The sequence below is a fragment of the Megalops cyprinoides genome, chromosome 22 (assembly GCF_013368585.1).
Source record: "Megalops cyprinoides isolate fMegCyp1 chromosome 22, fMegCyp1.pri, whole genome shotgun sequence".
Classification (NCBI taxonomy): domain Eukaryota; kingdom Metazoa; phylum Chordata; class Actinopteri; order Elopiformes; family Megalopidae; genus Megalops; species Megalops cyprinoides.
The window spans coordinates 24,086,819-24,113,343 of NC_050604.1; the positions used below are offsets into that span (position 1 = coordinate 24,086,819).

Genomic DNA, 26,525 nt, shown 5'->3' on the forward strand with positions numbered 1-26,525 from the left:
GATGCCTCTTAAGGCTGCAGCAGCAATATCAAAGGTCCCCGCAGTGCACATCTCACACGAACCCGCACATCCCTGCGTCCCCAGAGAGCTCGTATACATTCGGACCACTGGTGCAAACAGGGAACCCCTCCGCCATGCTAATTCACCTCCTCCAACGGGCTTTCACTTCCAGGCTTGCGGTTGCGGGATTCTGCGGAGCTACTGCAGGGCAAGGCAAGGGTTCCCCCAGGGGACCCGAGTTAGTGGCCGGAGCAGATGTTGCTGCCGCTGCAGCTCGGCAACGCCCGGGCGCAGAGCACGCCATATGCTATTCAAAGCAGTACGGAAAATTAACAGCACCACCACGCAATTCAATCACGTCAAGATCAATAGTCTGGCTCAGCAGTCGGGCTCTACTTCTTTGGGGCACCCGGAAAGGAATTATTACAGACGATTCATGGGATCCTGCAGAGGGACTGACAACCCCCCCCACCCCCCCAGCAGCATCCTGCCATAGATGCAAACAGCCCTGAGGCACATGGTATGGACCTGGCCAAATCATGAAGCAAACATGCTCACTTACCACTCTTTATTTCATACCACCACGACAAACACGCCGCTGTCTATACCATAGAGTGCCATAGAGTGCCACTGCCTATCTCACACAATACCATATAGTGCCACTGCCTATCTATCCATCTCACACACAATACCATAGAGTGCCACTTCCTATCTATCACACACAGAATACCATAGAGTGCCACTGCCTATCCATCTCACACAAATACCAAAGAGTGCAATGATTCTGTAGAACTTCACCCTCATTCTAAGTATTTCAATACATAATCCTTATTATCAAACATCACTCAGTACCAAATATATATATATATATACATATATATAAATGCACAGTATTGTGCATAAACACGCACCAAAACATTACAGTGTGCCCTAGTCAGTCTGTAAAATCAAACCAATCATAGTAAAGAATCCTGGTTATCATTGAGGAGACACAAGTTGACAGGGAGAAAAACAAATCTCGGGACTATGTTAGCATGGGGAAATTCTTGCCTGAAGACAGCACTTTCATGTAGAAATTTGTGCCAGTATTTTGCAACTGTTCAGTAAATTTTAAGTACAGCATTTCCCAAAGTTCTCCTTATGGGTTCACCTTTCTGTGACACTAAAACTGCTCACTTAATTCCATGAACTAAACATGCTAGAGTGTGGCTAACTGCTCATTAGCAAGTAGGACAGTTTATTACGGTTTTAGAATTACTCCCAAAACTCTCCAAAGTGGTAACTTTAATCCTGTAAATTATCGCAGGGAAGATGATAATTTAATCCCTTTTTCTTATTCACTTACTGTAATGATTCATCGGGATATTTGTCTTCAGTGAGTTTTTTTTCCCCTTTCTGTGACAGTCACATTTGATTAAACATTTAATCAAAGCAGTTCTACACAAATAAGTTTTGCAATTTCTGCCTGAAGCTTTGCACCGCACTGAGATGGAGTGGGAGTTCGCCACTGCCTCCCAGAGCAACACATTTTTCTATTATCGTTATTTCTGCGGACACCTCAGATGCCTCCCTGTGTCACTTAAGCAGGGCTCAAAAGGTGTATGTTTTTTTTCTGCCTGCTGCAGCCAAAACATAGAATTTTAATAAACCGTTTTGAGAACCTGCAATTTTTCCAAGTCCTGTGATATCATGTCGTGCCGCATGTTGCAGCTTACTGTCATCTCCTCTCCTTCCTCAGCTTAAAAACACGCAGCAGCACTCCGCTAGACCGGGCCATCTCTGCATCCAGAGGCTAAATCCCCTTTGGTTCGAATGACATGGAAGGATGCATCACACGCGCATGAATTTCAGGACACCACATGCTGCGCGTATCCAAGGTGATAAGAATGCACAGGACGTCCAGTACCTTCCTGCCGTTAACGGCGATCTGAAAGCACTGAAATTACCCTCACTGAAACCAACGGGATCTCGGAACTGCTGGATGCAGCGCGAGCAGTTCATAGATCCAATCCTTTTTTTTACAGTCTTTATGCAGGGGTCATTTCATGCCAAGTGTACAAGGCTGATACCCGGTCCAACACCTGTTTTTTGTTTGTTTGGTTGGCTGCTTGGTTGGTTGTTTTTGTGGACATGCTGAGCATAGAAATATAGCCATTTTTTATTATTTTTTTTCCCTTTCAAGTTATGACCTAGCAAAAAAAAAATTATATCAAAAATGAAATACTGACCTTGAACAGAACAACACCCCAGGGCTCAATTCTGAACCCTTTTCTCATCTCTAGCTCTTCTTTTGACTCCTAATAGCGGGTGCTTTCCTGACAAAAACATATCTGGAGTTCCAAACTCGCGTTTGACCGTTAGCCGGACAGTGACATCAACTGACAGGTCTTATTCCATTTACAGCCACACCCTTCACTCTGTCAGGCAGTATGTTTTCCTAAAAATAATCAGGGACCAGTCATCCATAATCTACTAAAACCTTTTGGTTTCAAAACCTTTTTATTAACCGCTCTTCATTTTCACCAAGTTCATTCATAATTATTTTCTGAATGATAATGCCAAATGAAATTCTCTTCCGTTTTACCATATGAATAAAATGGGAGACATTACATAAATCCAAACAAATTATTTTTGGCTAGCTGCCAAAAAGCTATAAAACTACCATTTTTTCTTAATTTTGCACAGTATGGCAATTTATCTCTATGAAAGTGTTAGAGGTGAAATCGTCTTTTAAAAAGTTGGGTCAAATTGTTTATGGAATAATTGTACAGTCTTCTTTCTGAAGACAAATTTAAACACGCCTATATGTTTCAATTTTATTTTCAAAATCCATTATACCACTGATTCTCAATCCTGCTCCTGGCCCCCCCCCCCCCCCCCCCCCCCTGCTCTTCACATCTTCCATCTTTCCCTGCTCTACCTACCTGACTGAACTCATCAGTGGCACTTTTGATTAGCTGAGCACACCTGATTTAATCACGAGCAAGTGCACTAATTTCAATCAGGTGTGTCTGGAGCAAGGATAGAATATATAAGGGACAGGGGGGCTCCAGGAATAGGACTGAGAAACACTGCATTATACAATTAACATAAGGAGGAAGTGGAAGGAATTTAACATGATAACAGTTTTCCAGTTTCAGATTCTGTGACAGTACACAAGAATACGTGTTTGAAAGTGTGGCATTGTAAATTGCAGGAAAAAAAAACATTTTGGCAGGCTGCGATTGTGTTGTTGACAACTAAAAGCAAGCATTTTCTAACTCTCTATACTTTTCATGAAAACTTCAGCCTTGGAACATTTAAGTTCCTCACACCTTTTAATTGAGCAGATAAGACCTTTATTAAAGTTAATTCCAGCTCTTTATTGGAGGACTTGGCATTAAACCTTGTGTAACAAATGTTTCCTTTCAGAGTTTGACTAATTTAGGTGGTATCCAATGACCAATTTACCAACTTCGCCCAAAACAAATTAAAAACGTTATTGTGGGCGTAATGCTGAAAGATGATATGCCATCATCTCTCTGTGCCATTTTAATAAAGCGGCCTAACCTGAAAAGTGCTGTTGTTTTTTAGTTTTTTTTTTTGTTTTTGTATTCATGAAGTTTGTGCAAATCCGAGGGCACTTTGAGCTGAAAACTGCTTGCTGACTTGGCAGTGGTTCATGCTCATTAAGTTCAGTGTCCAGACAGATGTCTCTTGGGTGTGACCTGCCTGGCAGACTGGCAGGCGTGACAGTGAGTCTGAATGACACGCTCTCTCTGCCTGATGTGCGTGCTGAATCAGGCTGCCGTAGAGGAGGCCTGACCTGGGCAGTGCTGTCCGCCAGTAGTGATCCTTGTGTTCGTTTGTGAGGGTCACAAACACCACAAATGTCTTTGTCATGTAACGCAATCATGTAACGCACTGTGGAAGATCGTGTTAAGTGGCGTCACAATCCCAGACTATAAAGTGCCTTACAACAGCCAAGGCTCGTTTAGCCTAGATTGTTTAGTAGTTCAAGGCCATGAAGAGGTCCTTTCCTGTGACAGTGAACTCTAATTCTGTGATCTAGTGCCTGATATATGGTAGCATACTTGGCTTCCCTTGTCTAGTCAGGTTGCACAAGTTAACTTGTGGTTGGGCTTGAATAGTGTTATGCTCATACTGACTGGTCTGGGAGAGCTGTTAGCCTGGTCTGACACTGTGGCTGATTCAGCTTCAATGGATACACTTCTGTTCTATTGTGCTGGAAGTCGCTCTGGATAAGAGCATTGCTAAATGAATGTAATGTAAAATGTTCCCAAACCAAGGTTCACCATTAAGTGCATTTACAGGTATGATGGCTGCAGTTTTTAAATTGCACGGCTAGTTACACAAAGTAGTTCAGGGCACGTTCACAGGTATGTACATGCATACTGATGGACTTCTGTCCCAAAGAACGATGGGATATTTTTTAAATCAGCAGAGTGAGGTCTTCTGGCAAGAAGCCATGAACCCTGCACTGCATCCAACCCGAAATACACACTGTAAATCCCGTGTCCCCGGGGTCAATGTGTAAACTTAACCTCCAGCAAACCAATTGCACCAAACAGCCAGACATTTGGTGCCATCTACACCCAAAAGCAAGGCAGAAGTGTACTGATCAGCTCTCCGTGAAACCACAGCATGATCTCCAACAAAATGCAGCCAACTGGGGGACTGCACCCAGGAGGAAAGAAGCCTGAAATCAATACAGCAGAAGCTGAGGTACATTATTGATCTGTTTCATACATTTTTTTATTCCACTGGATATCTCTCTGGCTTCTCCTCCTGTCCCGGATAGAGTGCTGTTGGCTTACCTTGGAATTATTTTTGGTTTATGCATCCAGGTGGAGAGTGAAGCCTGCGGACAAACCAGTCCAGTCTAATGAGCATCTTCACAGGACTCAACCCCCAGACGAGCGGAGAATGCAAACAGTGACAGGGGGCTCTCCCATTAAAACACATGCTGTTGAATCCATGTGATCACTGCATCCTCCTCCTCAAGATTTTGACTTGCCTTTCAGTGCTACTTTTGCCTCTGTAACAATGCTGGTGTGCAGTTCCCTCTAGCCATGTCATTACCCCACAAACCACCCGCCCACCCCCCACCCCCAAAAAAATAAAAAACCAACTACTGGCAGTTCATAAACAAAGCAACACAGCGGAACAAACACTGACATCACTGATATCACTGACATCATAAGGGCTGAAGACCAATCAGGTGCACATGTAGGGATACTAAGTTATGAATGACAGCTACCCACTCTCTCCAGTACTCTGACCATGGCACTGTGATGTTTGTGATGTTTTTCATTGTGACCTTTAGATGAGGAGGGACCGGGTCACTCTGGCACGGTCGACCACTGAGGGGGTGTTTGGCATTCAAAGCAGCGCCATCTTCCAGCCCCCAATAACCCCCGCCCCCCCCCCCCCCCCCCCCCCCCACCTCCCTGAATACCAATCACTGCGTTCCTCTAAATAGAGTCACGCTGACCCCGTGGCCTTTTCGGATTCCCGCTCGGAAATAGGCCACTCAGCCCACTCGCGGTCTCGCTATCCCACGTCACTGTCACCGCGGTGCTCTTCGCCCCGGGAACACGTGGCCAAGCCAGGCCACTGGTGCCCCTAACTGGCCCAACTGCCATGTGTTCAAACCTCAGACCCACAGGGCATAGTGATCCATTCCCGCGTCTGCTCTGACACTGGTTGCGCAACACTCCGCCGTAACACCGCGTAATGTGAGGGGCACGCTACACTAGACATGAGCGACCCGCGGACATAAATAGGATTCCGTTATAAATATAGACCCCGGGCCACAGAGTGCTAAGGTTCCCATCCCTTCCCTTTTCATCCTCCTCCTCCGCCGCCCACTGTGTCACTGAAACCGGAGGCGGCGTGTTATTTTTGACGGACACCTCCACTTTGGGCACGGCCCCCGCGCCCAGCCCACCTTTAACCTGATCTGCCACATTTACATTCAGTCGTTTAGCAGACGCTCTTATCCAGAGCGACTCACGACACAGGAGTACAAAGTACACGGTCTCATATTTCACTTCCTCTCACCTCCTCTTTCCTGGGACCACAGGCCCACTGACAGAAGAGCAGTGAGAAAACAGGTATTTTGAGAAACTGATTACAGAAGCACTGAAAGGCCCTTGTATTTAAGACTTCCATGATAAACACTAGCATCAACAAGACTGCCTTTTGAAATAAATGCAACTCTTGGGGCTGCTAAGTTATACTTTATTTTGTAATTTATCTACTTTGTAATATCTGTAATGCCCCCATGAGTTTTAGAAATTTCAAAAAAGTTTGCAGGAAAGAAATAACACTGGGAGCACCTTCAGAGATTTCTCCTGATCCCCATAGGCAATGCAAGAGGAGCCAAGCTAGCTAGGTGCAATTATTTTCAAATGCCAATACAAGAGCTCCTGAACAAGCAAACCAAGAAACAAACATTTACAGCGGCCAACTGTAACCAACTAACATGAGGAAAAAACTTTACAATACACAGACATGCATACAGGGTGTTAAATAGATGAAATGTTTTTTCAAGTATCAGGGTACTGCAGCCACTATGAGCACCAACTGATCTTTATACCAGTTGGACAGGATAAGAACGAACACAGATAATAAAATTAATGCATTCTCCTAAAACAAAATTATTAATCTGCGCAAGGCCTGCTCTGAAATGACTACTGTGACAGGCAGATAGGGTAGCCACAGCCACGGCCGTCTCCATGGTTGGCTACCACAACTCTGCGGCAGAGGCTCTCTCCGACGACTCCCCGCGGGCTTTCGGATCCTGGCCTCTGTCTAATCAAGAATGAAATGCGTGATATCTGGTGAAAAAATTACCTGATGTATGCAGTCGAACAAGACAACTATTCGCGAAGCGCACTCTAGTTTAGGGAAAGGCGACGAGCAAACGCCCGAGACGCGCTCAACGGACATATTAACCGGTACAGACACGGCACTACACACCTTGTAGGTACGCTGAAAATCAACTTTCATGAAAACGTATGAATATAAAACTGAAGAATACTGTGGACAGATAAACAACAATCTGAATGGTCAACATCAATAGATGGGCCCTCCGATGGCCAGTTGATTGTTCTTACTAGCGTTGTTGCGTGCGTACGCGTGTGCATTATACAGCTGAAAAGAATGGTCCAACTACTGCGAATGCAACGTTGATAGCCATAAAAGTCAATCCTACTCTTAATCTATTCTGTATATGTAAGAGCCAAAGAATGTATGCTGCACCTGTGAGGCTTTGCTCAAACCGCATAATTAAGTAAGAGCAACGTAGACAGCAATATAACAACTAATAAAAACTAATGTTCAACAATTACGTGGGGAAAGCTGAAAACAATGACATATACGTGCAGTAAAAGCCATGCCGCAGGGACGTCGACTCGCTAACGCGATGCGCTGAGGCATACTCCACTTATTAAACGATAAAGGAACACAACTGACAAAAATTAGCGTCTTCAGATGGTTGGTGTGGATGTATGCAGGTTACTTTGTGTAACTGTGTACAGTGGACGTGCACACAACAGCTCAATTACACGAAACTGTAAGTCTTAACAGGGACTTTATCCTTTGTGTGATTAGTATGATAATCTTATGCGTTTTCCTCGCCAGCCTTGCGCCGATCGACCGTCCTGCGCGAGCGGCACGTGTTAGAACCCCTCCGCTTGCCGAAACGCACCCGGGTACGCACACAGCTGCGCTCCCTGCGCGTCCCGCAACACACTCACCCCGTAACGCAACCCAACCCTAACGTGTAGCCACCTGTACAAAACTAATACACGAGGAAGCGTCATGCCATTTACTCGCTCACGTTCGCCAGATTTGAGTTAGTTTTTTTGGTTTAACAATCAGGACAGTGTAAGCGTACTGGTAGATGAAACTGTAAAGCTTGGTTTCAGAAAAAAATGGTTTTTGGAGTCCTGTGTTAGGTGTTTGTTCTGTAGACTGGTGGTAATCGAGTATATGCTGTTATTAACGTATAGCTCACTTTATAGCTAAATCAAACATAAAAGTGGTAATAATAACGACCTAGCTGTTCATGCAGTTAGCCAGCAATTTTAAGTCGCTGTCCAGCTTGCTATCTAGTAGTAAACATGAAAACAGTAGTTATTCTCGGCTAGGTCGCGAAATAACGGTAACATACAGATAACAGCGGGAATAATTACAAGCATCCCAGCATAACAGTAAATTGTCGCGAATGACATGTATATCCGATTGTTAGTAATCTAGTCTGAACAGCATATTCAAACTTTGCTCTGTAAAGAACCAACACAAATAAAATAAGAAAAACGTTTGCTCGCTGTCCAGCTAGATGCAGTTCCCGGGGCAGTTCTGTCTGTGTTCTAGATCTCGAAAATATCCTTAAACTCAATCAGCATTGAACGCCAGCCACCCGGACTCAAACGAGATAAAAAAGCAAACTGAGTAGCAGGCTAGCCGGCGCTAGACAAAGAATAACGGGACATTTCCCCAGCAGCGGATTACAAACGGGGGGCGCACCGACAATGGTGCGCTATCCAGACACAGAGTGGCTGAAACAATTAGCTGTCTCGACACATGCAATTCTGAACATTGCCCGCACATCAAACCATAACTGTATTTATTTTCTTTTGTTTATTTGTTTGATTTTTACTGTTCTTATTCTGTAGCCTATCTCTGCAGCACAGACAAAGCCAGTGTGTAGGTTAGGGTAGATACCCAGCTAGCTAGCAACTAAATCAGGACTTGTACTACCGCTGCTTCAAAGCTGGCTGGCTAGTAATCTGGGGAAATACAACACTAACGGTGGCTAGTTAGCTAGCTTGCTAGCAAGGCTAACGCTCGCTTGCTATCCACCTGGGACGAGACGCATTGCTTGCTATATTGCTAGCTCTTTTAGCAAGCTAGCCAGTTAATGCTACCTAAATGCATGGAAAACTGAATAAGCATTAACGCGGCAAATATTGGAAATTAAATGTAACCGGCGAGCTAGCTAGCCAGCGTTCATCAGGCAATATTAATTAGCTCGCTAAATTAGCTAACCAGCAATAATGTTAGGCAATTCCAGAGCCCTACACAAGCTAGCTAGCTAGCTGTGGCTGGCAACGGCTGTTCAACTCACCTTGTCCGATGACAGCTCTTGTATTCCAGCAAAGCAAACGGCCTGGGATGTATTGTTCCACGGATTATTTCCAACGACACTGGCTTCCTCTGTCTTTCCCGTTTTCTCAAACAGTCAAAGCCTGCCCCGCTATATCGATGTGGTGAATCTGAATGAGTCCACACGCCGCTGTCGGTATCTAGGAAATGCCTCCCTCTCTGCCGCTCCCTGCCAAATAATGACCCCTCCCACTGAATCCTAACCACAGAGAGGACAGGTGCTGAGTGTGCGCGCAATGTGTGCGGCTTCGGGGGGGGGGGATAAGGGCCCTTGCAAAATTGTGAGCAGCGTGGTACAGAGCTGTCAAACCGACTGATGCCCTTACATTGCTACCTCGCATGCGCAGTGCTTTGCGTGAGAATGCGAGAATGCAACCTGCTACCAGATTGAAAGAGGATTTTTTTTTTTTCCTTCATGCGTTTCCCTGCCAAATAGTGCTTCTTTGGATTCAAGAAATAGGACGTGGTGGTGATGCGCTTGCTCAGCAAGAGCGTTGCTGGATTTTGTGCATGTGATTACGAGGACACACCAACCGTTATCGCTCGCAGGAGGCTGTGTAAAGCCGTGGTTATGGAAACGGCTTTTGCCAGGCAATGAAGGGGGACAATCCTTTTTTTTGAAAGGTATTCTGTATTCCTCGCGCCTGAAAATAAACATTTGATGTATTCTGCAGTGTTTGTATTTTTCATATAAAAAAGGTTAAACGTTTTTGATTTGGCAGCTCTGGTTTATCATTTTATAACCAGCCATTTTCTTTTCCGTTGTCCAGGCTGTGCTGTATGTTAAATTCAAATTGCAGTGTAATTCAGTGTGTGTTTGTAGTTTGATTGTGTTTTACGCAGTTACTGCCCGCTGCAGGAGATTCTTAGTCTGCACCCCAACACAATACGTTGTTAGCGGGCAAGGAATTGAATAATTGTCCCAATTGTAGGGCAAGGAACGAACTCTGGCTGTCCGCAATTAAAGGTAACGCGAGATCCCCACTACTACTCAAAAAGATGCGAACCATTCACAACGCCCGCATTTCACTCACGGCGTGAAAGAAAAAATAGAGGCAGCCGTGCGTGGTTGAGGTAGAGGAGCTTGAATGATCTGTGTAGGTTGCGGCTGTCTGTCTTGGGTGGAGCGCAGCAGTTAGTTAATATTAAGTGCCTGTGAATGTCGTGTTGTAGAAAGCTATCCTGGCTTTTTGATGTACACGTATTGCTTTCAGTACGACAGATACAGAGGAAACCCTCTCTCACTAATATGTAGATGGTAGTATGCTAAGTTAGAAGTTGTCTACCAGCAAAATGAAGTGGTCCACATCGCGGTACATTGCAGAACATTTTTTTTTTTAATTTTCTATGTCTTCGGTCACCCACCACTCCCTCTGCTCCCAATATTGTAGGCTGAGTAAGTCGCAACAATATCACTTCCCAAACAATGGGAATTGTATACACCAGTGTCTTTGTCTGCACAGAGAATACCTGGATTATTTAAATGAAAGAAACATATTCAATTTATTTCACTTATTATGTTCTCAGATTGAACCTATTTTGTGCTATAAACCGTCAGATTTAAGCATGAGCATTTAGCCGTACCAAAAGCCCCATTTGAAACCCCCTCACCTCAGAGTAAGTAACTTATAAAAATCACCGTACAAAAGCGGGGATAAGTCCTCTTGTCTCCTCAAATCATATTTGATTTTACAGCATTATGACATTTAATACAAGGAAGTGAGAGGAATAGAAGACAAAGACAAGACACTTCTGCAACGGCACACGACAGTTTAAGAGAGTTAAAATTAGAGCCTTAAACACACAAAACAGTAGAATCTTTCTCCCTATAATGTGAAGTGCATATGATCCACTCCCAGAGACACCAGCTTAACGCCTAGCAGTCAGTACAGGCCAGTCAGTCTAGTTGTCCTTAGGGTCCCTCTCCTTTTTTATAACCTCTCAAAGTGTAGAAGATGACGGATGCCCAATCGATTTGTCTACAATACCACAGTGACTCACTGTTCTGATTTTTAAGTGAAAGTCAGTTTCTTTGAAGCCTGTCCATCACTGTCCATTCAACAGAACAGGTATTCCCCAAGAGGGTTACCTGTGTCCAAAGGCCCACCTTTCAACTCTGCAGCATGTTACAGGTGTATGTAGACAGGTATACTGGCAAGGAGAAGGAGGAAATATTAGTGTCACTCATGCTATGGTATCATCGCTAAAGGGTTTTGTTTAACCACTCTTTGAAATTTGTTCCCAGACTCACTGCTCTAAATACTTTAGTCTTTTATTGTGTTGTAGATTTGAATCACTTTGCCACATTCTCCAGGGCCAACACTTTAAATTTGCATTATTTCTCCAGCTAGTCAAATTTATGTCTAAGCTTTGAACACGATTCTGTTGTGTCGGTAGTAATTTCCATGTAAAATATTTTGAGCTACAAATGGATTCTGTTTTTTTCTGCACTAATAAATGTGTCATGTTGTAAAAATAGTATTTACCACAGTGCGGTTCAGCTGCCAAAGTTACATCTACAAGCAATGACAATTACAGGGGTTTCCTGTGCAAATTTAATGTAATCAATTTATGGACTTATATAGTCTTAGACATGTTTTACCCCCTTTACAGGGCAGAGTCCTGCTGACACTAATGGAGTACTTTTCAGAAGTGCAGGATTAACCATTGACCAAAATGCCCAAGGTACACAAATCAAGTTAGTTACCAGTACACTGCACAATAATCTTGTGTTGTGGTAATATATGGGTTTATATGAAAATATGCTGTCCTTTTTACAGTGTAAGCTGCCGAATTGCCTCATGTTCAATAAATCCAAAGCAACTTTCGTTTCAGATTTCGCTGATACTCGCATTTTCGTCTAAGTAGAGAACGACAGTTCCATCAGGGTTCCCGCGAATGAGAGGAGTAGGTGTCTTGAATGTACATAAATCAGTATAAATGAACTATCTCCGTATGGATGTTTGATTGGGGGGGGAGGCATTCTTTACTTTCAGCAGGGGAAACTAAACAGTTGCAGTCTATAGCCATTCTTTTCCCACAGTGCATTTGTGTTGACTCAGTCCTTGTTTCTCTCCTCATGCAAATAGACAGAGCTTGAACGTATACCCATTTCCCCGATTGCAGCACTTGAATAGAATACTTTTTCATTGTGTGCCACTCAGGCAAAGCACACAGTCTTTGCTTACAGTGCTATGATAACACCGTAGTCGTACCTGCAGTTCAGCATTTCCATTTTCATGCATTTCATTACAGGGACATTGAATACTATCCCATTCTGATATGGATATACCATTTCACTCATAATCTACATATGAACACCAAGTGCGGCAGTGTCTTTTTGCAAGACGCACTAAAATATTCTCAGGAGTGATATTTTACTAATCTGTAAAGCATGCTAACCAATGAATTTTCATTGCACATAACCCCTCCCCCTCTGCTACATTCTGTCTGTGTATGATGGCTCCATCATCTTCTCCACTTCTGCCAGTAACCCAGTTTAGTTTCAAGGCCAAGGTTCATTCAGTGGCCATCCTTTAATTGGAATCCTACTGAATTAATTTTGTGCACGTGCTCCAATATTATAAGTATGACACAAAATTGTCCTCGTATTTTGGAAAATATGTGCGGAAAAACAATATAAAGTGCTCAGAATCACAGAGCTTTAGTGCTACACAGAGATCTGAATTGACATTGAATGAATGTGAATGCCACTCAGTTTAGGACTCATTTTGCCGAAAGACGAAAACAGCCAAACGCCATTGTTTGTAGACGAAGTGATTGTGGGGACATCGAAAGGGTGTGCATCAGCAGGATCATGTTTGTTCTAAACCACAGGCGGTCGTATTAAACATTCCACCCCTCTCTGCTCCCAGGAAAACGAAAAAATTTATTAAATAAATATGAATACATTTAGCCATATAGAACCAATAATTTGTCATTTCTCACAAGCCTCTGAAAAACATTCAAAGAATGAAACCTAGGATACTGAGACATGGTAACTAATCCTGTGAACACAGCCTATTACCATCATCTTACCGTGCCCAGAATTCAATCTGTAGTAGTCAATGGATTGCTTATTCATCACAATCCTGATACTATCAGTTAAATTTTTTTGACACGCACCATTTCAATATTAAATTCCTTGATATTGACCGATTGAGCACAGATTCAATTTTCATATATCAGCAAACCTATTTTGACTGACGAGGCCATTCTACATTCATTCCGCACCAAATTATTTATGCAAACCGTTGCACTTCTGCGTGTGGACATCGCCATCCTCAGTTGGTTCCTTTTTCCCGCCCGTTGCATCTCCGGATATATCTGCCATGGCAGTGTGCAGTGCCGTGAAAAATTTGGCTACAGTTACATCCATTGTTTGCTCAGTCGTACATCACAGCTTGTCGGCTGCCGGAAAAGTTCTGCACGGGGCAGTGCCAAGCTATTTTCAATTGCGCTCCATCAAATTTGAAGGGCGATTTCAGGGTCTGGAATAAGCAAGTAATTACCGAAAGCCTCCACAAAAGATATGCTCCTCGCATAAATCGGTTTAAGATGAGTTAAAGCCTTCCCATTAAGTCAGCTGTACACCATTACACATCATCGTAGGGATTTTATCCAAAGTAAACACGGGTATTTCGTAAAATCCAGATGGCAAATACGAACAGCTGTTGAGCTTTTCTTTCACACACTGAAAGTAAAGCAAATCACAATTTAAAATCCTTGCTCCTTGTCTCACTCATTTCTGTAAATCAGTCACCCCAAAGTTTCATGCGTTATGCATTTCAGCTGTTTACATTTAGGATGTCTGTTGTGTGCCAATGTGGAATTTTACCGCCTTAACCATAAAAGCAAGTTTTACTGTGAGTCACCATCACTTTGTAGGACCACAGGGGTCAAATGGTATAATCTGTCTGGATTATACTATTTGTCTTGGTTTTCACATCTGATGAGGGGCAGTGGTGTGGTGTAGTGGGTAAGGAGCAGGGCTTGTAACCGAAAGGTTGCAGGTAAGATTCCCTACTGGGGCGCACTGCTGTGGTACACTTAGGCAAGGTACTTAACCTAACATTACCTCAGTAAATGTCTACCTGTATAAATATATAAAAGCTATGCAGGTCACTCTGGATAAAAGCGTCTGGTAAATGACAGTAATGTAATTTAATGTAATGTAATGCGATATTTGAGGTGACCCCAGCATCACACATCTCTCCTCTCCTTCTGGAGGGAAACGCCAGGCTGAGGGCGAGCAGCTGCCTGTGCTTTTGAGCATGCAGGCAGAGCCAGGGACGCTGTTGGCTCAGTGTTCTCCTTTCTCAAACGGAGTCGCGGCTTTGGGGGGCAACCGTCTCCAGGATGGGTCCCAGCGCATTCGAGCCGCTCCCAGTCCCACCATCTGGTGCGCCGCGATTCGTCGGCTGTGAATCAGCCTCTGGGAATGAATCCGTCCTCACACAACGCGCCTCAGTATTTTCATTCGACCAATCTGGAATGAGCACGTGGAGATACAGACAGCCATAAAGTCAATCCTGATGGTGGATCTATAAACATCTATGAACCTAGAGGTCAAATTCCTTTAATAAAAAGTCCATTGACACCCCCCCCATATGCATGGCATGTATACAGTTAATCCACAGACAAGTGTGACCGGCCTCCTAACGAGACCTGAACAGGCACCGCTTAAGGTATGCACCTTTTACATTTACATTTATTCATTTAGCAGACGCTTTTATCCAAAGCGACTTACATAGGTTACAGTTCTTTTACAATGTTATCTATTTATACAGCTGGATATTTACTGAGGCAATTGTGGGTTAAGTACCTTGCCCAAGGGTACAGCAGCAGTGTTTCGAACCGGCAACCTTTCGGTTACGAGTCCTGTTCCTTAACCACTATGGTACCCTGCCATGTTTTGTCATCTAGTGGTAAAACAACACACTGCCATTCATCACTGAGGGAGCCTCTTGCTCAGCCAGTGAGTAGAGGGCGCTGCCATTTCCGTGGCTACCTCCTTCGGTTGAGGCACAGAACGCTGCCATGTTGGAGTCGTATCAGACCTCTCCAGTAATCATCACCCCTTCACTTGCGTTGAGATCACTGGGGCTGGAGACAGCCGGGGAACCCTGTGTGTACAGACAGCCCCTCGGTGTTAAAGGGACTCCTGGAAGACGAAACATCGAAAAAAACAGGGACAGCAACATTACTGCCACACCACATCCCTTCAGTGAATGAAAGGGGTCAGAATGCATGGCCTCCCTGAAACCCCTCAAGCTAATGAGGGCCACGAAGGGCCACAATGGCGATCTGTCAGCCCCACTCTGGGTCTCAAAGAGCTGGAGGGCCTGCTGAACCATTAGTCCTCTCAAAGCTACACAAGCATCGCCATCCTCCTCTATCCTTTTCCATCGGACAGCTCCTGAGGTCTCTAAGGAGGATTCTGTTTCAAAACCGTTGTTCGCGGTGTACCGCATATATGAACCTGCCGTCACATTGAGACCTGACGCAATTCGGCGCGGAGGCGTACGGCTTTTAGGCCGCCTCTGATGAGCGCAGGGGAGCTGGGCTAATGCATGGGGAAGATTCGGGTTTCACATTCGCTCCCCTCCGTCTCCATCCCGACGAGGAGCGAAAGCACAATTAGCTGCACTTATTCAATTCTGGCCGCACTCTCCTTGCCTTGGCAGAGTGCTGGCAAGTAGGAGACTGCATTGCTGAAACACAAATAAAGAGGCAGGCTCATTTTTCTTACACACACGTATCGAGAGTTGCTCAGACTAAGCTTGTGGACGTTTATTTGTGTAAAGAGTCCGTCTTTAGGGACTGAAGAACAAGAAGTTTCAACTTTCACACGGGAGGGGAGCGCTGAGGGTTTTTAACATAAAAACAGTAGTAATAAAAAAAAACTTCACCCAGGTTTTGAAAGGTCAAACGAGAAAACCAACAAACGCTCATTTCAGACCAGGAATATTCAGATGGTTTCTTGTATCCTAATTTCTCTTTTGCAGTTCTTTTCGCCTGCGGCATCTGCATATGCAAAAAAAAATTCAGCGTGGGTGAGTCTGTGATGTTGCTGGAGGCGTCGCGTTCTGTCACACGGAACCTTCAAACAGAAAGTTCTTAGACCAAGTGCTTGTGGCAGCGAGGGAAGGAGAGGGGAGGCTTCTAGGAGGGAGAGCAGGTTTGTTTATGGTGCAGTTTAACAAATGAGAACCGTGTCACCGGGGATCAGGGGCACCCACACTTGACCGACAAGTTAACCCCGAAAAAACATAACAGAGGTTTAAGGAGCCGAGTTTGCCTAGAAGCCTTCGGCAGGGACAGTAGGGTGTCTCTGTGCTTTGATAAAGTCTGTGAGAAGGGCCTTAATATCCTCATTAACCGAACATTCCTGTGTTTTTATTTTGTGTGAAAAGCTATACAGGTAGCCGCCTAAGAATAAAGGAGCCACCTCTACAATAATTATTACTGCTATTGCTACTGCTACAGCCATTCTGTTTATGCCAAGTAAAGCCTTAGCATGTGGGAGATGATCTCATTGACCCTCTGTCTCTCCACATACCCCTTGCTTATCCTAACGGGCCAAACTCCCATGCTGTAGGCTTCACCTCAGATGTGAGAGCGTGACACTCAATGCCACTTCCACTGACTGGGGGTGCGAGGCAGAGGCAGCTCTGAACAGCACAGCTTTAAGAGAAGAGACTCCACGAAGTCCCTCTCAGCGCAGAGCCAGTTTCAGACTGAGAGGCCGTGTAATGGTCAAGTGATACTGTCTAAAACCTGCCAGAGTGATATATCTTGGACCGTTCGGTCCAACGCATGCATTTCTTATTAAGAGGCCCCCTTTTGCTTGCTGATGTACATTTATAAGATCCTGAAATGGGTGTTAGATCTGAAGATGAGAGGGGCTTCAATTGACCCCCTCGCACCATGGTAGAATCAAGCTGCATTCAGTTAGCAGTTACAGGAGCTGAGTTTTCATTGACCCTCCTCAGCTGCAGGTCAGCTATACCTGAGGAAAGCTGGAGGCGTTTCAACAGGAAATTGACCCAGGTTGACCCTATATTGGGCAGCCTCAGAAACAATGGTAGATTTTCACACTAGAAAATAAACTGCTACCTCCAGTGCTGTATAGTACTTTTTTTTTACATTAGTATTTTCTTGAAGCTTCCGCCACACCGCCCCCCCCCCCCCCCCCCCCAAGCCGCCCCGCTGCCACCTTTTTTCACCATTTTGGGATCATCAGTTGTACATTAAGCTTGCCTCTCCACAGCACCCTCTGTGCGTTCTCTGGAGCACTGAAGCGAGACGAATCCTACAAAACACTCGCACCCGGCCAGCTTCTGTTTTCCTCACTGCGAGTCCCGTAGTGCACCACCGCAGAGCCAGTGCCAGCTGCAGGATAGTCCCACCCTGACTGACATCATCCAGTAATTCACAGGCATCTTACGAGACTCTAATGAATGGTGGGACAAAGGGACCCTGGCCCGCCAATCCTTCCCCACCCCGGGGCAGCTGTGTAGCATAGCAGTTAACCCTTTCGCGCGTACGGTCAAATGGGTGTGATTAGAACCTGGGACTTCTGTAAGGGCCGGCAGTGTAGCATAGTGGTTAAGGAGCAGGACTGATAATCAGAAGGTTGCCAGTTTGATTCCCTGCTGGGTCACTGCTGCTGTACCCTTGGGCAAGGTACCTAACACACGACTGTTTCAGTAAATATCCAATGGATAACATTGTAAAAAAAAAAAAAAAAACTAACTGATGTAAGATGCTCTGGATAAGAGTGTCTGCTAAATGCCAGTAATGTAATGTCCCAGTGCACCATGGTCCAGGGTGACCTGGCTCACCTTATTACCAGGTGCAGTACAGATCATCATTGCCAGAGTTAATGGGAGATGAGGGTGCACCCCTTTCTCATCACCAGGCACTGTGCCTGCACTTAAACTTCACTCAAATCTCAACCGCCATGGAAATGTATAACAATGCAGGATGCACTGACAGTAACAGATGCTATGGTTCCCGGGGAAAGCTCAAATATAAATCTGTTGCTGTTGTTGGAGGGGAGAAAAAAAATCATTATACCCAATTAAACTCGCTTTTTGACAGGGTGTTGACAGCTCCATAAAGACAACACAGTTCCGAATATGAATAAAATATTCTTAATATAGATTGAAAATGCCAGCATGCCGCTGCCACCGCCCAGACTTCAGAGGGCTCTGTCACTGCCAGGAGATGCAGACTTTTCTCTGGGATATAATAAGAAAGAGCCACCCAGCCCCCTCCCTGCTACACCATCAGTCCTCATAGAAATGACCCTCCTGGAGAGGAACTATATTCAGTGCTCATGTATGAACCCTGACCATAAATGACTTCCTTTACCTGTTTCTGGTATCCATGCACCATAAAGAAATCATTGAACAACTTGTCAGGTAAACCTGCCAGGTGTTTTGATGACAGGTGAATATCTGTATGTTTCTCCATCAGCACCAGGTGATGCTATTCAACCTGTGTCACAATCAGGTGGGCTGATATGACACCCTGCTCCTTCATATTTATTTCCAACATTTTCCAGCCCAATGTTTTCATCAATGGAGGTGTAATCAGAACAGGTGAGTGTCAGCTTTTCAAACAGTAAGTGAAATGTATTGAATTGGCCCCCAGGTAAACCAGGAAACTTATGCAAGATCATTAGAAATGCAGCCAGTATAATTTGCATTTCTAAAAAGACAGTCAGCACTTGGTTGAACATTTAGAGAACTTTTTGATGTCAGGATTTTGATGAAAATGTTTTGTCACAAGTGCATTAAAATTTTAGAGAGTCTGCAATAATAAAAAAAAAAAAAAACCTGATCTGAATACGCAAGTTGAAAGATGATAAAATGGTACGTTGTCAAAGAGCTTTTTGGGCAAATGTGACGTTTAAATATCTCCCAGGTAGCATGAGACCTGGCGGCCGTGGCTTTGATCCTCTCCCATAATGCACCACCCCTCATCCTGTACTTCAGTTTAAGCATTCACATGCGATGCTGGAAGAAAATAAAACTACCCACTCTGCAATGCTTCAGAGCGCTGGCACCTGAATAGCAAATTAAACACCATTCATGTTTTAAAACCAGAAGAGAATGAATCATTCCCATTGTGTCGGTGTGAAATGTCTGTATCCAGCACTGTTGGATAAAAGCTTCCGATTCAAGGCCTGTAGTCTTTATGGGCAATTCTCAGATGGAACATTAGGCAAAAAAAAAAAGACACACACAGAGTGGCATAAAACAGCTCTATTCCAAACGGCTTTGCAAAAATATGTATTTTAATACTGCATATAGTACTCAGACAAGTAAAATGTGCTAGGAGTCGCAACTCTGCAAAAAGTGCAACATCCGCACTAACTCCAATTGCAAAAAGACACATTCTCAGATGGGTCACCCCTACTTTACCCAAAATAATTTACCTGGACGGTTGTACAGATAAATAAGCCTTAAGAACGCGTTCCAAGCCGCAGAGAATCGTTACCCGTTACATCTTCATTGTGTGTGGAGGCGGCTGTGGGTCTGCCAGTGTCCTTTTGACACCGCGCTCCATTGTGCTGAGGAATGCACTGCACATCGTTAGCCCACCGTGGCAACAGCCACATGTCTGAAAGCCTGTTTCTGCGCCATTTGTGCTGTTACTACAAGAGAGGTCAGGCCGTTTGCCTGGCAGGCTGTCAAACCCGTATTCAGAAGATAAGTCAGGCAAGACAGGTGTGCTTGTACGTGTGTGTGTGTGTCTGTGTGTATTTCACCGAGATGGAAAATACAATGGACTCAGAGCAGAAATCAAACAATATTGCCTGCCTTTGGCCTTTTCCATACCCCTCTAGAGCCAGAAGCAGAATGAGTTATGTTATCCTTCAGGCAGTGCCTGATTGCAGGGTACTGTTTCTGCTTAATGCTATATTGAGGTGACTTCTGTTAAAAGCCCACATACGTAAGCCTCCACCTCCATTCTGTAGCATCTTGCAACGTGAAAAGTCATCTAGCAGGCAGTAACCTTTTTGCATCTGAGAGCATCTCATCTCCAGAGGCAAGCAGCTGAATTTACGGCATCACCATATATCCTTTTAAGACCAGGACATTTTGGTATTGGGACTTCTTACTCTAGTTCCCTTGAACAACCTTTTCAAAAGTCCCACATCCTCTGGGTGATAGTCTTTGATTATGTTTACTGAAAGTGGGCGATTTTAAGGTAGCCATCACCTATCAGAACTTATAATCACCCCCACGTCTGTGAAGCTCTGGTAGGTGTCGGACAAAAACATACACATACAAAGTAAAGGCGTTAAATAGAGTCTGCACACTACAGTAATTCTCCTAGGTGAATTTCATATTGATGCAGGCATTAAATGGACAACATCTCAATCCCTCAGGGCAGATCAGATTTATGCTCCATCCTCATGAATAAACCAAGCTTTTTACTCAACTCGGCACAGAGAAAAGCTAGCCCATCCTTACTTCCTTCTTTACATTTTGCATTATTTGTTGTGGAAAACATAGAGCAAAGGCACTGAGAGCCCCACTACAATACCCCCCGTGTTTGCGTGGCATGCCTATGTATTGGGCCACGATTCTGAAATGTACCGGAGTAGAAGTGATGCTGGAGATCTATGCAGAGACAGTTTAGCATTAGTTATGTGAGTGACACCTTAACTCAGTGTGACTTACACAGCATGGACATCAAACATTTATACAGCCGGATGAAGCAGTGCAGGTTAAGTACCTTGCCCAAGGGTACGACTGCGCTGTTCCACCCTGGCTTTGCTCCTGCAACCTCCCCTTCCCAGCTCTGTTGCCCAGACCACTGCTGCCAGGACTTGTAGAGTATGTGTGTGTGTGTGTGTGTGTGTGTGTGTGTGTGTGCGTGGATTCCTCGCAACCTCTATGGCTGTTAAGTGAGAGAAGAGGGAAATGGAGAGACAGGAGATGGGAGAAAACACAGGTCATCAGCTTCCATCTCCCCGCTTATAAATCTCACATAGTCACATTTTGTGCACGTGCACACACATAGGCACAAGCATGCACACACAGGCACGAACATGCATGCATGCATACACACACACACACATGTGTGCACACACACACACACGCACAGGTACAAGTATGCATGCAAATACACACACGCGCACACACACGTGCACACAATCGCAGGCACACATCTATCTCAATGCGAGCATATCAGCCTCAGCTCTCCAACCGCATATTATGAATGATTCATATCTCACATTTTCCCATGAACCCTCTGGGTCTGCACACTCAAATGACAGATGCCCTTCCTCAGATCGCTAGCAGGCAGGAGCTGGATGGGAAACGACCGCGCGGCCATCGCTAACAATGACAGGCAGAGTCCTCAAGGATAATGGCCCTTTAGCCAGCTTTAAACCTCAGCCTGAATCCACTCACAGTGAGTCATGTCATTCAGAATAATGAATGCAGGGGAGAGGCTGTCTATCAGACCTTTCATCCTTACTGCTGTGCTCTGTGCCACAGCGGGAGGTACAGGTAACCACAGGTAACACTAAAGGTGTGTACACGTGCAGCCGGACGACAGATAACCCAGGGCAAAAACTGCATGGAAACTGCACCATAAACTGTGGAAACTGCAGAGAACGTGGGGTAGTCCAGGTGGCAGTTAAAGTCAAGGAGGATAGGACAGTTTTACAGGCCTCAGAAGAGGGAGGCGAAACTGAGAACCAGAAAAGCAAGTCAAAACATAATGTCTTTGTTCAACAGCTTCCAAAGTATTCCTTTTAGTGCAACAGTACAGTTAATTTGACAATTTCTTATTAAAGTTTTCATTGAGGGCTCCTTCAGGTGTTAAGAAAAGCTAAAAGCATAAACCATAACACCAGGCAACATCACAATAAATAACTAGCTAGCTGTAGCCAACTGAAAGAAAATATTTCACTAAACAGAAATATGCTTAAAGCTATAGTACAGCAACCCAATGTACTGTAATACAACTCACACCCACATTATATTACTGCTGAGTTAAAAAAAAAAAAAAAGTACAATGGCCGACAGTGTCATATAATGCACTTCTAAATCAGGAAATCCCTAACCGGAAAACGCTAGTCCTATTTCAAATACATATATTTAAATATGTACACATATACAACAGTAATAGTTTTAGTACTTGAGATAATTTAGTGGTGTACACATAAGGATTATTAGATTAGCTACATACCCAAAATTTCCCCCCGTGATGGGGCCGAGTTTGCCGCCATGCTCTGGTGCATTTCCCGTGCTGTTGTTTGAACCAAGATCGTTACAAGCGTAAAGTTGGTTCTGCAATAAAACACGTTGCCAGTTGAGCTGAAAAATTACGGACAATGTGATACGTGACAGGAACAGCTGATTAGGAAACGACCATTAAAGGAACGAACTTCATTTGAGTTGTGTAATTAGCGGTAAAAGGAAATTGATGTTTTTAATGTGTAGACGCATAGCCTACTAGATGTATTCAGATGTCTCCATATAAGCAGGCATTTAATCATTTTCAGGGGGCCTGGTGATATAACAGTAAATGTTAGTGAATGTAACTGTAAACCTTGCGGTGACAGGTTGTTTTGCACAGTATGGGTCTGCAAGTTGCACAAACCCGTCTTTGTTTGTTTTGTGTTTTATTAGTAGTTTTATTTTGAATGTGAGTGAATAGTCCCCATCACTTGGGCACTGTAAGTCTTGTCTTAGCTAATTGGCTAACTGCCTGATGACAGCAACACCATGATTACCCTTCAACACACCCATACAAAGCCAGCCAAAACACGAGCAACTGACTTGGCTTTATACCGTTTTTTCCCGACCACATCGGCTTGTTTTTCCTTTCATGCTTACAAAGATGTGAAAAGCCCTTTGGGGGTCCGTGAGAAGCCTGTAAAGAGTAATGCAGGGGGAAAAGCAGGCCTTTCCCACAGATCTCCGAGTGTGAGTCTAGGCTTTCTTGCAATTCAGAGCAGAGCTGGAGCCCAGACCAGGGAGATACAATTGCATACCCTCCCAGCAAGGATTGCATGTGTGAGACAGGGCAGAGAGAGACCGAAATCTAGGCAAACAAATGACTACCACAAAGGGGCATGGTTATTGACTACTTCAACTTTTACTCTCTCTATTGGGAGGCATTTGATTTAAGAACACAGTTTTGTTTCATTGGAAATTTCTAGGGATTTTTCTTTTCAACACTTCTGACAATTTCTTCTGGTGCGTGTGTCAGTGTGATCTACAGAAAGAACACAAGTATTAGAGTTTTCAAAAAAAAAAAAAAACCCACACCATATTTGAACTCATAAAACCAAAACTTCCACAACTTCCCTCCGTTAGCAGAATAAGGCTGCATCGCCGCGCAGTGAAATTATGAAAGCTCTAATAACCGGTCATCTTTAATTCAGCACACAGCGCAGTGACTGAGAGGCAGATCACATTGGACGAGTCAGCACCTGCGTGTCCTGTTTAGCATATTCACAGCCGTCTGCCTTTTTATGCCGGCTCGGTGTCATCTCTGCTTTGTTACTGCATTTCTCATTCCAAGCCAACCCTGTTACGAGGGCTCGAACCCTGGCCTGGCTCCGCCTGCCGCTGTTTGTGCAGGATACTTGACTCTTTGCATACTGAAGACATAGCAGGAACGCCTGCTTTTTTCAGCTTCATTCAGGAGGCGAAGTTCTGTGGGCAACATTACATCATAGAGAACGGTGTCGGATAGCCAATGACAGCACAATTGTCATAAAGATGCCATAATGACTTAGAGCAACATTATAAATCATCATCCTCCGAACCACTGCCATGGTGTAATAGATATAAATGTGTGCTGGCACGATATGAGGGCTTGACTAAGCCAGAGGATCTTCTTTGTTTCCACTGTGATAAAGGTCTACCATTGCATCCAAATATGGGTACTTGATATAATATCCTGGAGGATGTTAAGCACATCAAGAACATATTTCAAAAGAGGGACACTTACAGTGCTGCTTTCAGCCGAGCCCAACAGGAATAGCAACCAATTGCGATGTAACTCTGTGACAGGTACAGTGAATATATTTTTTGTCATCATTCTTCTTCCACTCAGCAGTGTAGCACGGTGGTTGAAAGGTTGCTGGTTCGATTCCCTGCTGAGGCACTGCTGTTGTACCCTTGGGCATGGTACTTAACCCACAACTGCCTCTGCAAATATCCAGCTGCATAAATAGATAACATTGTAAAAAAAAAAAATTGTAAACTATGTAAGTCGCTCTGGATAAGAACGTCTGCTAAATGCCAATAATGTAAGTCTAGAGTGTACTTAGAACTGCGTCAATACTGGTTGTGGACCCTCTGAAGGTCTCTGCTTCCACCGTGAATCCTGGTTAAGCTATGTTTTACATTCATAACTCTCTTACTGAAAAATGACTTACCTATTTAGCTAATTTTCACCCATGTCCTTTTGTTCAGCTGAGAGAGCTAATCTTAAAATAGCTCCTGTAATAACAGGAAAGTGTAACTTTTATTTCATTGGATGACCCAGTAATGGAAATGTTCCCTTTGCCGTATTGCTCTGATTGTGTGGAATGTTCATGTTCTCTCTCGTTTTTTTTTTTTTTTTTTTTTTTATGAGGAGAAAATGAAAATGTAAATGATTGATCACTTTGTCTTTGTCCGGGAACGGCTTTTACATCCGCTCAGCCAAGTTCAGAAAAAATAAGTTTGCTTAAACTCAGAAAATGTCTTACAATCATCTTGCACCACCAACTCATCAGGCTCTCCAATTCATCCTCGTCAAGTCCTGACCGAGATTAGTGCCATTTCAGTATACACAGCGAGACAGATAAATGAGATTTATGAACAGCATGAACACTTAATGAGTATCAACCAATATCCATTATTCTTCATTGACTGACATTGTCACTTTTAATATTGATAGACTCCCACCACCCCCCACCACTGCGATAATCACACTGTTTTGTATTTCCATGTCTTCCCATTGAAATGGAACCCCACATTCCTATTGGTCGCACACTGACCCTTGCTCACCCGTTGTCATGGCGCATGATGGTGTTGTAAAATGAGCATCTGTGGACAATAGAAAGAGTAAAGCAAAGCCAAACGTTAGGCTGAAACAGCTCCATAAATACAAAGTTTATATGCACATATTTCATTTTGCAATTGCTCATACTGTTGTAAAAAAGATGCATAAATAAACATTTTATGAGATGCTGTTTTTTTTTTCCCTTCATTACACGGAGTGTTCAGTTTCCTAATCACATTTCATTACCCAAAACTATAAAACAAGATCTCGGTCTCTTTGGTTCCTTTGTACTAAAAACATATTTTCTTCTCCTTTGTAGCATTATTAATCTTAAATAAACATCGATATGATTGATTCAGCTATGAATTTTCTCATCATAAAAAGCGTTTTCAAACTTTCATTTTTATTGAACTCCATTCTTAGAAGTTTCTTCATAAGCAGGAAAGTTAGTGTTAGTATGGTTAATGAGTGGGTGTGCTACTTGTATGCATGTGTATATATATATACACATTATGTAGAGATTAAAAATCTATGTTTATATATTATGTTTATATTAAATTTAATATATAAAATTAAATATGTACGTAAGTATACTTAACACACACACACACACATATATATATATATATATATATATATATATATATATAGGCATATAAATATTATATTTATATACTTATATTTGCAGGGAACACTGACAGCATCAGAATATAAGATAAACAGCATGGTAAATGAAAGACTTTTGAGTGCTTGAAAGTAATTACCAGCTTTCAGCTCTCATTTTGCTCACAATGGAGAAACCTCTGAACCTCTGACTGTTTTGATTAGTTCACTCATTGATCAGTCCTATTGGATCCTGACTCAAGGCCTTGTATTGGTGCACGGCACAGTGATCCCCACCCTGGTGCCTGGGGTCGAGGCTCAGCCGGAACTCAGGACAGGAGTATGTATTTACTGAGCTATTTGGGAGCCCCCCCAGCATCCCCAAGTGCCCCCCCCCTTTTTTTTTGAAACAAAAGCCAGTCAGCATTAATATTTGCTCCCATTGGGCAGCTGTCAAATTATGGAAATGGTTGGTACGGATAACAAGAGACAAATTACATCTGTTTTTTTTTTTTTCTTTTTTTTTGCTCTGTGACGGCAGGTGCTTTTCTTCCGTCCACAATTATCACTTGAAAGAAAAAGTACAGCCTGTCGCCAGAGTGACAACGTCCCCTGCTCTGGCCATGTCACTGTGCCCTGCCTGCTGGGGAGGGCGGAGCATGGATTGCAGCTCCACACATTCGGCGTCGGCCATCTTTGATATGCTGTGGTGTACT

The 26,525-nt window shown here is 43.8% G+C and overlaps 1 protein-coding gene across 1 annotated transcript in view; it reads right to left on the minus strand.

The window, feature by feature from the left end:
* The window catches only part of ctnna2 (catenin (cadherin-associated protein), alpha 2), a 413,128-nt gene extending 403,622 nt beyond the window's left edge, over positions 1-9,506 (minus strand). The window contains exon 1 of the mRNA XM_036516446.1: positions 9,137-9,506. The gene's annotated coding sequence lies outside the window, so the exon portion shown is untranslated. The remainder of the gene's footprint in view (positions 1-9,136) is intronic.
* Positions 9,507-26,525: the final 17,019 nt, after the last annotated feature.